Here is an 11410-nt window from a genome sequence, read left to right on the forward strand (position 1 = left end):
CTTGACCTGTGCCCTCTGCCACCTGGCATCTCCAGGTGGAGGGCAGCCAAGAAGGTCCATTCCTCCCCAAAAAGAGGTTCCCAGGAAGACACTTCCAGGACCCTTATTCTAAAATGACAGACACCCACATATACATAGTGGGCTTTCCTGTATTTCAACTTAAAAAAAAAAAAAAAAGCACCTCAATGTTCTAAATGTTCTACAGAAACTTGGAAACACTTGTGATAGTGTTGGCATTAATTTTTTGATAACATTAACTTAATCAGATAATTATATATTTAGATATTTACCATGAGCTATAGAGACCAAAATGTCACCAAATAATTTGCACTAATTTTTATAAGCAGATTAAGCCGCGTTCTCTGCTCTCCCTTGCCTTCCAGCTGGTCTTTCCTGAGGCTGCACTCCCGGCCCAGCCCAAATCCGGGTGCGGAAGCCCTGGGGTGAGAGGGAGTGGGCTTCTCCATCCCACCTCCACCCGGGGATCGGATCCCTAAGAGACCACGCAGGCCTGCCCCAGGCTCTGTGCAGCCTCCCCGACCGCCCCAAACGCCCCCAAAAGTGGCCCTCCGTCTTGGGGTGGGTGGAAGCTGCTCCCCAGACATGGAGGGAGGGAGGGAGGGTGCCCTGGAGAGGATGAGGACTCGGCGGCTGGATCCCGGAGGCAGGACAGGGAGGGAAGTTCCCTCCCTGGATGCCCTGGGCGGGGAAGTGAGATCTGCCTGGTCCCGGCGAGGTCCGGGGCGCGGCGGGGCCGTGTCCCCGCGGAGCCCGCGGCCGCCGGTAGGGGGCGCCTTGGTCATGCATTATTCATCGCCGAGCCGCCCGCCCGCCGCCTCCCTCGCTTTCCCGGCGCAGGCTGCGGGCTTCGCGGAGGAGCGGGAGCGCGTAGCCTTCACAATATTGTGGCAGCTCCGCGAGTGACGGCTCAGGGGAGGCGGGGGTGCGCAGCCTTGGCGGCAGGCAGCGGGCGCTGGGGCTGGGAGGGGTCCGGGGGGTGGGGGCGATGCTGGGTCACACGGCTCAAAGGGGGCTCAGGCCGGGAGGGGGTGGTGAGCGTAAGGGCACAGCCTTTAGCGTCTGTCGCTCTGACCGTCCATCCATCCTTCCATCAAGTCAACTAACGCCTAGGAGCATCTGCTCTGTGCCTGGTGTAGGGGATATAAAGGTGAACGGGGCAGGCAAGGTCCCTATCCTTAAAAACTTAATCTCCAAGTCGGGGGAAGAGAGATAAAAAGCACGTAAACGCAAATTAAGATAATCCCAGTTACTGACAAGTGCTCTGCTTAAAACACGCAGGCGTGATAGGGAGTGTGTGTCAGTGGCTGTCTAGGTGGCCAGGGAGGGCTTCTGTGAGAAGGTGACCTTTGTGCAGAGATCTGAAGAACGGCAAGGAGGCGCCTGACCTTGGCCAGTCCCTGGGCCTCCGGGGCCTCTCCTTGCCCCGCCCCTGGCCTTCTAGGGGTGCTATAAGGGTCGACCCCCCACACACTCCAAGAAGCAAGGAGGAAGGTGAGGCTCCAGTTCCGGCTGAGGGCTCAGTCAGGGGGCACCCCTGCTCAGCCTGCATCTGGGCTGCAGGTACCAGCCCAGGGGGAGGCAGGAGGCCAGGCAGCCAGCCCTGGAGCCGTGGGCATGGGTGTTGAAGGGAGCGGGTTCCAGGGGTGCCCTCCCTACCCCGGCGCGGGGCCTGGGCTGGGGAAGCTTAGAGTCACGGAGCCTTGGCATCTCAGCCCTGTATGGGGGTCTCACCACTCCACACCCCTCCCCCCAGGCCTCCCAGGTCTCTGCTCCAGGCCGGCAGGGGGCATGGAGGGCGTGGGCTCCAGGTCATCACCAGCATCGGATTTCCTTTCACTTGTGCAAAGACTGGTTGACGCCTGAGCACATCAATATCCTTAATGACAGTGAGAGGAACTGGGACTCCAGTCGGCCGGCGCCCCCCTCCGCCTCCCCTCGCCCCCTCCCCTCCCCGCTCACTCTTCCCCTCCTTTCCTGCCTTCCTTGTCTCCTCTCCCCTCTCTCCCTCCTTTCTCACTCACACCTCTCTGTCTCCCTCCTTCCCTCTTTCCTCTTTCTCTGTTTTGGTATCTTTCCTCTCTTCTTTCTTGCCTTTCTCTCTGTCTCCCTCTTCCCCCCTCCTCTCCCCTCCCCTCCTTTCCCCTCCTCTCCTCTTCTCTTTCTCTCCGCCCCCCTCCCAGGACCCCACAGCCCTTGTGCATTCACAGACTTTCACCCCACACCTCTGGGGGAGCCCCAGCTGGGCCAGTCCCTCTATCTGTCTGTCCATCCCCAGCTGGGCCCCGATGCCCCACGTTGGGAGGCAGCCAATGCCTGGAGGCAGGGCCCACGTGGTGAGGCCCAAGGAGAGGAGGCTGAATCTCGGCAACCCCGGCCCCAGAGGCACACGAGCTTCTGCCTTCCGCGCCCCACGCCACGCTGAGAAATTAAAAGGCCAAGTTAGGGTGTGGGGCACCACGGGAGAGGGGAGAGTTTGGGGAGGATCTTCTGTTTTGTATTTTTTATGACCATATATAATTTCGCATTTCTCCCCTCAGCCCCCTGCCTCCTTGGCTCCCAGATGTGTCCCACATTGAAGAATTATCTCTCCTCCCTAGAGTGAAATAAATGCAATCAATATGAGTATTGCTCTCAGGGCCTTGAAATATTACATTAATGTTCCATGTGGTGACATTTTAGCTGGAATTTTCAAATACATTATGATGGTTCAAATTAATATTTATCAGATCAGCTTTTATATTTTGCAAAAGAGAGAGAGAGCGAGAGAGGGAGAGAGGGAGAGAGAGAAAAGGAAAGACAGAGAGAGCATTATTAAAATACAAAATGCAGATCAAGTCTAAAATCGATGGTCCATTTTCCCAGCACTTTCCAGGGGCTGTCTTTAGCTTTCTGGGTTTGTTTTTAAATTTATTGGTGTTTCAGGCAAATCTATTGGGCTCCCTCAGCCCCCTGGTTGGCCTCCCCTCCTGACTGCCTCTTGCAGGCTTACCGGCCCTTCCTTTTCTGCCTTTCTCTCTTTATTATCCTGAAATGTAAATTACGACATTAGCCCGGTCCTTATTTTTTTTTAAACTCTCCGATGATTAAATCTGCTACACGACATCCTTGTCCTTTCTATAAATTAAATCATCTTGGCTTTGCACCTCCAGCTCAGGGCAGCCGTTGCCCGGGTGTCACGGCACCGGGCAGCTGCGGCTGAAGGCTGGGTTCCTCGTCCCTCTCTGGAGCGGGACACTGGGGGCCTTTGCGGGGGGGGGGCAGGGAGGCTGCCTTCCTGGCTCCCCCTTTTTCTGTAAATAAGAAACGTGGACTGGAGAGAGGAGGTGGTGGCAGTCGTGGCTTCCACTTTATTTCAGTCACTTCCAAACTGATTACTCTGTGAAGTGGAAAATCTGGGCAGATTAATGGTTTAATTCTCCTTTTCTTTTGCTTTTTTCCCCTCCGCCTCCAGTTTTGTTTTGGTTTGGTCTGGTTTTTGCCCCGTCTTCTTTTTGCATCTTTTCTCCCTTCTCGGAGTTGCATTCATAAAATGACTCAGAAGCTCTTTTTCACGAGGCGCACGCGTGGCAAGCCAGCTGGGAGACGTTCCCAGGCCCGACCCGGCTCTGCCTGGGAGCTGCAGGGGTTAACAATGCCCGCTCCAGCCCTCCACTTTTTCTCTTTGATGATTTTCTATTTCCTCCCTCCTCAAGTTCTGGGTGAGAGTTTGAACTAGCATGAGCTTTTATGGTCATGTACACAAAGGTACATGCACACACACACACACACACACACTCATACACTCACCCCCCCCCCCACGCACACCCAATGGCAGCTCGCACGTGTGCACGCGCAAACGCGCACACAAACCCAGCAATATAGACCTCTGAGAGGATCTGCATAAGAGAGCTGCCCTCCTGATTTCTCTCCGCTGCTGATCCGGCCAAAAGAACGACAGGAAACTTAAAAAAGAAAAGGAGGAGGGATCGATTATTCGACCTGTACTTGAACCCGACTGAAAGAGATAAAGCAGAATTTTCAATAGGTCCCCTGCCCTTTTCACCAGGAGGGAAAGAGGAGAAGAAAAACAAGAGATATTTATATGACAGCAGCTGCTGAAAATAGCATTTCAGAGCCATAAAAAAAGGCAAAAAGAAATTCAACGGTAGAAAAGGCAAGAAACTCCTCGTCTGCTCCCCAAAAGGCCAGGCAGGCAGCGAGTGTCTGTGGCTGGAAATGCACGCATGCCTTCTATAGATCTGTTTGAAATTATACTTGTCATTGAGGGGGAATTTATGCTTCTATTGATCTGCAAAAGGAAAATATTAAATGGTTTGGTTTTGATCTTTCGGTGACCCCAAGGTCAAGGGTAGTAGCGGATTAGTATTCATAGAATTCATCACAGAATTGCAGCCTGCATCCACTTTATGCAAACATGCTCAAAACACGCCTGGTGAAGCAGGCAGCAAATGGCCAATGACAAGGAAAGAGTCAGCGGCACCCCCTCCCACGCTGTAGGGCTTGCCTGCTTCCCACCCCTCGGGGAGAAAAAGAAAGGACCAGCACTGGCCCGCTATCCCCTTGGATGGATGAAAACACCCCGGGACGCAGGGGCTTGTACAGAAGGCGGGGTTCCCCTTTGGAACACAAGGAAGTTCAGAAGATCACCTGCAGTGGGGGTTGTGGTGTGGGTCTGAGAGACCCAGGAACACCGATAGGGGGGGTCCAGGCAGGTAGGAAAGGGCACCCATACCTGGAGCAGGACACCGCCCAGAAGGCGATGACCAGACACACAGGTGACACGCGTGCACACACACACTCAGCCCGTGGAAACCCGGGTCTTTCCTGGAGGGACGGATACGGCGTGCTGGCCAGCAGGCTGAGAGCTCCACTCCTCTCCAAGGGTGACATTGCGTCTCGTTCCGCGCTGAGGAGCGTCCTTAGTGAAAAGGAAGAGAGAAAGGCCAGGCACACGTGCTGCCCTGCTCCACCCAGGCCCTTCTGCTCTCCGCCAGTGGCCACGGAAACTGTGTCCAAATGTGTGTGCAAGGGGGACACGCGTGGAGCCCCTGGGGACGGGCCACAAACACCCCTCCCCACCCTGAGCTCAGCACACAAGTGCCCTCTTAGCAGAGTCTGTCCCCAGTGGTGGGAACATTTGGTCAGTAACAGTCACTTGCCAACGAACTAAAAATAACCCACCCAGCGTATCCCTGCAATGGCAGGAATTCTGGCTGGCCCTTGTTCTGCCGGCTGATCGGCAGAACCCCGCCGGTGGGGCGTACAGATCCCGACTCCCATGGGGGCCAACAGAGCAGACCTCTGGGGGCAACCTAACGACGCTTGCTGTCTTGACGGGGATGCTGGCTGCTTCTGCGCTTTACCAGCTTATCATCTCACTGACCACTCACAACAACCCAGCAAGGCAGGGGTTGTTAATATCCCATTGTATAGATGAGGAAACTGAGGCTCAGAGAGGCGGAGTCACCTGCTCAAGGGCTTGGCTCTGTCCTGACGCCAAAGACCACACTCTCTTAACCGCTTTGCTCTAATGGCCTGGCACCATTTGGGCAAATTCCAGGGTTGGTTCACATTTCAGGTTCAGGAGGAGGGGAGTTTGGGATGAGGACGGGGGCGTGGAGGCCTTTGGGGATCCGGGGGCTGTGGGGAGGGAGAGGTAGAGTGGCCCCCAGCCCTGCCGCCCCGTCCCTGCGAAGGAAAACAGCGTTCTGCCTATTAATCATGTTTCATTTATATTAGCTTGACTCGATCTACTGTATATTTGAAATGGATTTAATTTTAGATCACGCACTATGGAAGGGGGCCAGTTTGGTGTAAGGAGCATTATGAATATTTTCCATAAGCTGGATATACATTATCCAGGGACAGATATACGAGCAGAGGCCCAGGGCTCCTGGCTGGGGGAAGGGGCTGAGTTCTCCTGCTTCCCCGCCACTTCCCTGCAGCCCAGGGTCACAGGGCTTCAGAGGGAGCCCTCTCTGGCCCTTGTCCCTGTGAGGGTGATGGGGGTATCTCAGCCCCATCTTTCCACCGCCCATGAGCTCATCCCCACTGACCTTGAAGTCGCTGCTTCTCCTGGCTCCTGGTGGAATTGCCAGCCTGGGAGGTGTGTGTAAGGAGGGAGGACCCCAGAGCCGTGGGAGACGCAGGGCCCTGCCAGAGGTACAGGAGAGGGTGTGGGATTGGAAGGAAGGGGACCTCCGGAGCCCCACCTTCAACCCCAAGCTCTGATGGAGACAGAGGAAGCCCGGCTCCTGGCTACCCAGCCAGTGGGTGGGCAGGTCCAATCCAACCTTCCCCAGAGCCCCACTGAGCCTGGGCTGAGGCCCTCCCTTTCCTGGGAACAGGCCTTGGGCCTTGCCCCTTTTCCAAGGGCACCAGCGCCAGGGGGCCCCCCTGGAGGAAACGAGAGCTCGTGGGGGTCAGGGGACAAGCCCATGGACACACAGCGGGGGAGCAGCAGAACGGGGTCACAGCCTCCTGCCCTGCAGCTCTGGGTTCTGCCCTCCCCCTGCCCACCCTGCGTCCCCTGTCTCCCTCCCCTACCCCAGGGCTCCCACCCCTGTTCGTTCTCTCTGCTCCAACTTCCCCGCCTGGGAGCCAGGCATCGCGCAGCGCTTTACAGATGGAGGAAACTGAGGCTCAGGTGGGTTGTGACTTTTATACTCAAACTTAAACCTGTTCCCTCCCTCCACCCTCCAGCCTGCATCCCCACCCGGCCTGCCCATCCAGGCTCCCCAGGCTGCACACGCTCCAACTCCAGCATGCTCACCGCCCCCATCACCACCACTGCTCCATCCTGCCACAAATACCACTCAGGGCGGTCCCTTCTCTCCAATGCCCCCCGCCCTCTAGTCCAAGTGGCCACCGTCTCTCTCCTGGAGTACTGTGAGGGCCTCCTGGAGGGTCTCCAAAGCCCCCTGCCAACTCCAGTCTGTTCTCTGCACTGTGTCAGGAGAGACCTTGTTCGAAGCAGCATGGTTACACTGTACACTCCTCCCGGGCGCCTACCATCAAATCCCAAATCGTACGCTGGCCAAGAAGGTTCATCGGGGAGTGGACCCTGCCGACTTCCCCAGGGTCACCCCCTCATCTACAGCTCCATTCCCGATCTCCATGGTCTAGAAAGGCTCTTGACCTGCCATGTGCTGTGGTCCCTCCACCACAGGACATTGGCACAAGCCAGGCCCACTGCCTGGATCACTGCCCTTCCCACTTCGCCTGCCTAACTTCTCTTTAACCCTCAGGCTCTACTTCAGCTTCCCCAGGAAGACTCTGATCACACACCTCCCCCCCCAATACAATCTAGGTCAAACCCCACTTTTGCCTTTTGCAAATCCTACAGCCATAGGGGATATGTGGGGTCCACACCCAGCAGGCAAGACTCTGGGTGGGCACTGGGCCCGTGCCATGGGTGGGTACCAGCTGAGCCGCTGCCTCTCCACCATCCCCACATCCATAAGTTCCTCCATCAGCTTGGCATATAATACACCCGTCACCCACCCCAGCCCGTCTGGCAGCCTTTCAGAAGTGGCATGCGACGCTTCCCTTATTCACTCTTAATTTAAGGTTTTGTGAGTTGTAATAACCCCCCTTTCCCCCAAATCACTGGGGATGGGACCTCCACGTCAGCCCAGGGCCAGGGGAGCTGAAGGGTAATTGCATTGCACATATGCTAATGGTTGTCTGGAGAAGACAATGGGGACTGGGATGGGGCCTCACTCCACCCAGACTGCCTGCCTGCATGGTTGGAGGGGGGGCCTGGCGGGGTTGGGGGCTGGAGTCATGAGCCAGCTGGGAGCATCTGGGGGACTGTGGGCCCACAGTCCACAGTAGAGGAGAAGATGAGAGGGACTAGCGTCCCAGTCTAGAGGGCTTGATGGGGGACCGATGCCCTGGGAAGGGGGGCAGAACACTCTTCTTCCCCCAATTCCTCCTGCCCCACCTGCTCCCTCTTTTCTGGGGCCAGAGATGGCTCCCAAGGAGAAGGAGAATCTGGGAGAATGGACATGGGGGAGGTGGGGGGTCACACAAATCCTGCTTCTGCCTCCCACAAGCTGTGTGACATTAAACAAGCCACTTAACCTCTCTGAGCCTCAGTTTTCTCATCTTTAAAAGTCTTATTTTATGAGTATCTGCCTCTAGCTTGTTCCGTATATCAAAAGAGATAATACATAGAGGTAAATTGCAGAGGGCTTGGCACACCTAGGTCCTCAACAAGTTAACTTATCGCTGAGGTTTTTATACTATTAATCCACTGTGGATCTGCCCACAGTCTGTGATGAGGTAGAGTGTGGGATCCTGGCTTCCTACCTGGAGAGGAGGTGCCTCCAGGATGGAAGGAGGGTCTTGAGGCTCAAAGGTCACCTCCTCAGAGAGGCCTCTGCCACCACCCCTCCAAGGAACCTCCCTTTTAATCTCCGTGGTGGCATGCTCTTGCCTCCTTCGCTGAGCTTATTCCAGCATGTACTGTAACTAAATATTTGTTTTCTCGCTTCTTGTCTGTTCCTGTCTCTAGACTGTGGGTCTATCAGGGTACCTGGAACAGTGCCTGACACATAGTAGGTGCTCAATGAATATTTGCCAAATGAATGAGTAATTGAACGAGGCCCGGGCAAAAATGTGGGAGGCCAAGGGTATGTGGATAGGGGGTTCACGTGGGGTGGGGAGCGGTCTCTTGGGCCCACCTTACCTCTGTCTTTGGCCTCAGGAGCAAGCCTTGCCCACCCAGGTTCCCGTCCCTGTTCTGTCACTGGAATAGACCTTTCCTGCTTCCCTGTGGTTTCAGGAGCTGGCGAGAAGGGCTGGTGGAGAGCTGGGATGACCTCTAGGTATGAGTGTGGGATGGAGGGCCCTTTCCAGGTTGGGTGCCCCCAGTGTTCCCTCCCAGGCTCTTCCAACTGCCTTAGGCCACACAAGGTGTCTGAGGCCCCTCACCTCCCTAGCTCCTGAGGCTAAAGCATCCCCAGGGTGGCTCAGCTGTCCCTCGTTAGGGTCTAAACAGAGACATGACATCCCTTCCCTAGGGAGGCTGCAGCCCTTGAAGGGAGAGACAGGGCCCAGTATTTTAAGCAGATTTCACAGGGTCTGGGCACGCCTGGGCGGCTCATTATGGTGGCCAAGGATGATGATGAAGAAGCTTTGGCTGTGCCCCCTCGCACGGCCCCTGCCCCACTGCCATGGTCTGCTGGGTACCAAGATACCCAGATCTCACACCCAGGGCCTCCCCGACTCCAGCACTCTGAGCCAGGCCAGCCTCCGCCCGCCAGGTGGGGGAGGCCTGTGGGTCCTCCGTGGGCCACGGGGACACCAGTGACTCCAGAGAGCTGCCCGCTCCACCTTACAGGCCCCACGGCGAGGCCCAGGCTGAAGTGTAGCTCCTCTCAGAACTTCTGAGGAGTGGGACTTCCCTGGTGGTCCGGTGGTTAAGACTCCGTGCTTGCACTGCAGGGGCCATGGGTTCGATCCCTGGTTGGGGAACTAAGATCCTGCATGTCGCGTGGCTTGGCCAAAAAAAAAAAAACAAAACAATTCTGAGTAGTGAGGCTGAGGGAGAACACAGATCTGATGATGATGACTCCGGAGGATGTGCTGGAAGGGTGGGGGTTCTGTGCCAGAGAAAGAGCCAGAGGGAGTGGGGAGAGACAGGGAGAGGAGAGAGGGCGAGAGAGAGGGACAAAAAGAGGCAGATCTATCTAGAACAGGATAGGGAGAGAGAGAGCAAAGAGAAAACAAGGGAAACAGACACACTCTGAGAGATGGCAGGGAGGAAGGAGAGAGAGAGTAGGAGTCACTCAGAGACAGAGAGACACACGCTTGAGGAAACCGAGGCAATGAGCAGGAGGGGGAGGCCAGCGGGGAGCCTGTGTGTGCGCGAGGCAGGCTGGGAGATGGAGTGAGCGTAGGGCCCAGCGTGTCTGGGCCTGTGCACGAGGGGTCTAGTACCGTCTGAGCACGCTGCCAGGCACGGAGTCGTTTGGACGACCCTTGCCGGATTTGATGGAAAATGGAGCTGTGGGGGAGGCAGGTGTTTTGCATCCAAGAGAATGCGTGCCCTCCTCATGGGACTATTCCTGCGTGTCTGTGATCACACGTGCGGCCTGTGCACGCGTGTAAGTGTGTGACGACGTGCAGGAGGGCAGGGTTCCGTTCCCCCTCAGCTGTCCCCACGCCCCCTCGGTGAGGAATCCATGTGTTGTCGGCCCCGGCTGGTGGGCTGCAGGACCAGGATGGGTGGGCAGCCTGACACGTGCCCTCACGGGCTGTGGGGGGAGGAGGCCAGAGAGCTGTCAGCAGCCAAGAAGCGGCGGGCAGCGAAAGTGAGCCATAAAAGGGCCACTTCTCCCGGCCGCTGTTCACTTGACACTCTCTAACCCAGAAGCCACCTGTTCAGCCATCAGTCACCCAAGGAAAACACAGCTTTCCTGAAAACGGGAATTGGACAGACAGTCCCAGGAGGGGGTGAGCATGGGGGAAATGACTGCCCTCTGCCACTTCCAGGGGGCCCCCAGGCTCACCCCTAGGTAGGGTCAGGCGGGGTAGGCTGGAGGGTGGCATCGGGCCTCAGAGAGCCAGAAAAACCAAACACACACCCCACCACTCCCAACTTGGCACCAACGTGGCACGTTTGGGGGGCCCAGAATTGCTCACCTTGGGGTGATGAAGGAACGGCCCTGGATGGAGTGGCTTAGCAAGGGCTGTGCCCTGGAGGAGCTGTCACACAGGCTCTGCGTCCCCGTGTGGGGACGGGTCAAGGGCAGGCGTGGGGTAGGGGTGTCATGGAGGGAGGCTGGACCTTGGGGGGCGGGCAGGGCTGCTGGGGCAGGGGAGGGACCTGGCTTGGAGGCAGGCCTGGGGCTCTGCCCAGCAGTGGTGCCCGGCCAGTGGAGGCCCCGCCATGCCCCGCCGTGCCCCGCCTCGTGTAGCTTGTTAATTTCATCGTTTAGCCCGTTTATGGTGTTCCCAGTTGCTGTTGCTTTTATAAACAAGCATTTTGGTGACCTTCCCCTCCGGACATCAGCTCCGCAAGAATCCCGAGCCCTGAACATTTATAAATAAGCCTTCTCTCAAGTTCCACAACAGGTGTGACCTCCCCCCCGCCCCCCTCCTCTGTCCTGTCCGAAAACTGAACAGTTTCAACCAGCAAAGGGAGGCCGCCCGGGCTGTCTTAAAGGGGTCGAGTGGAGGCCACGGTGCATGTGGCTGCGAGGGGGGCTGGCCTGCCTCCTCCCCCTCCGCTTCCCCCAGGCTGAGGGTCTCCAAGGAGAGGGCCAGGCTGGTGGGCAGTTGAACCCTTGACCCCACTTCCCCAAACATCCAGCTGGAGGCAATGGTCTGAGAGGGCATCTCAGCTGACAGAACGTATCTGAGTCAGGCCTTCCCCAACCAG

At 56.9% G+C, this 11410-nt stretch overlaps 1 long non-coding RNA gene across 1 annotated transcript; it reads right to left on the reverse strand.

Annotated features, from left to right (window-relative positions):
- Nucleotides 1–2724: 2724 nt before the first annotated feature.
- Nucleotides 2725–10828, reverse strand: LOC309642457. The gene is made up of 4 exons (XR_014253219.1): nucleotides 10672–10828; nucleotides 6078–6174; nucleotides 3885–4939; nucleotides 2725–3637 (listed from the first exon to the last, which is right to left on the reverse strand). It is a non-coding gene; the product is annotated as an uncharacterized lncRNA (long non-coding RNA).
- Between the last annotated feature and the right edge of the window lie 582 nt (nucleotides 10829–11410).

This window comes from Balaenoptera physalus (genome assembly GCF_965194825.1).
Source record: "Balaenoptera physalus genome assembly, chromosome: 1".
NCBI classification, from domain to species: domain Eukaryota; kingdom Metazoa; phylum Chordata; class Mammalia; order Artiodactyla; family Balaenopteridae; genus Balaenoptera; species Balaenoptera physalus.